This window comes from Cicer arietinum, chromosome 7 (assembly GCF_000331145.2).
Source record: "Cicer arietinum cultivar CDC Frontier isolate Library 1 chromosome 7, Cicar.CDCFrontier_v2.0, whole genome shotgun sequence".
Classification (NCBI taxonomy): Eukaryota; Viridiplantae; Streptophyta; class Magnoliopsida; order Fabales; family Fabaceae; genus Cicer; species Cicer arietinum.
In genome coordinates, this window is record NC_021166.2 from 38,324,768 (window position 1) to 38,326,619 (window position 1,852).

Here is a 1,852-nt window from a genome sequence, read left to right on the forward strand (position 1 = left end):
CTTACTTTCTTTGATCCTACACTATATCTTTGTATATCCTTTGAGAAAGTATTAAGTATCAATCACTCTCATTCTACTTTGTCATTTCCTAGTGAGTGAAGCTTGGAAATATTTGAAAATTGATTGTAAGCTTGGTGAAGCTTGATAATACACAGTTGTAATCATCCTCGGGTTGAGGATCGATCTGTTTGAAAGTTAGTGAAATCTCACAAGGGTGTGAGGACTGGACGTAGCCATCTTTGGGTGAACCAGTATAAAAACAGTGTGTGTCAATCTTCTCTTACTTCCTAACTCTTTAACTCGTTTCAAATTTGAAAGTTTTCAAAACCCATCCTCGGGCTTGCCATCCTCAGCAAGAGGATAGCTTTTAAAACACTTGAAAACTATTTTTAAACAGCAAAATCCCTATTCAACCCCCCTTCTAGTGATATTTAGCTACATCAATTGGCATCAGAGCAAGGTCCTCTAGAAGAATACACTTAACAGTGTAAGAGAAAAAGATCCAAAAATGTCTAAAGCTAAGTATATTCCTGAAGGAGGATCATCCTTAAAAAATTATACATTTGCGTATCTATATTTATAAGATTTCTCTCATACATAGTTGTTGTCGGTCTTAATAATTTTGATTATAGTTTATCTAATAAACAATGTTGCCACATAGTTGTTGTCCGTCTTAATAATTTTGATTTTAGGTTATCTAATAAACATCGTTAGCACAGTTATATTGAAGAGAAAAATAATAATTTAGTTAAGTAAATTAATTTAAGTAGGCGTCATTAATTCAAGTTAATTTCCAGCGAGGAGAAAAATAATAATATATTTAAATAAATATAAAATTTATTTAGGAATTAAAAAAAAAATACAATTCATTATCGATTCGACGGTTTTTATGTAGGAGTAATGGTTTTTCAAACTTCAACCACTGATTTAACAAATTTGTTCCACCACGATTTGACGAGTTTTTGTGAAAGTGTGTAATGATTTTTTTAAAACTACTATTTTACTAATCTATTATACATTTTACATTCTAAATTTATTATTAAATATCATGCAAATTCAAAAGAAATGAAAGATTAATGAAGACTAACATGCAAGTTTAAAGATAAAAGATAACCATAGTTTTTATGTGTATTGTAATTTTTTTTGTAATGAGAATATTATTTTTCTATAGTATTTTGTGAGTAGTACCGAAATGAAAGATATTTCAACAAAATTTACATAAATTTTTAAATATCATGTATTTCATATAAATAACATACTTAAGTTACATATGTCATGTCCATTATTTTAAAAATTCTTATTTCATCTGATCTAATTAGTTATTTATTTAATAATTATTCTTTTTATTTGTTTAAAATTAAAAGTATTGTTTTATAATAAGTTTTGTTGGAAAGAAAAAAAATTCTTTTAGAGAATTCAAACATAAGGTATCATCGTTAAAGAGTGGTGCTATCAGTAACATTGACATGTCAATAAAATTTATGAGAATTGATGTACATTGTTTTCGTGCGACGCACGGGTTACACACTAGTTTAAACAAGAAAATGAATTTAATTGAATGCTTTGAAAACACTTTTTGTTCGATCAAATTGTGACGAGTGCTAGAACAATTTAATGTTGCTAGAACAAAAATTTCAATTTAGAAAAAAATCACAATTGTTGAAGTTGATTCAAAATATATTTTTACTCCACAATTCAATTCAAAACATGAAATTGATTCAAAATAGATTTTTTAATATTCTAAGTATTTCTATTATTAAAAAAAAAAAAAACAAAAGTTTTATGCCTCCGAACTCCAATATATCAAAAATCGATAAAGAATGAAATTGTTGAAATTAAATAAGTTAAGGGA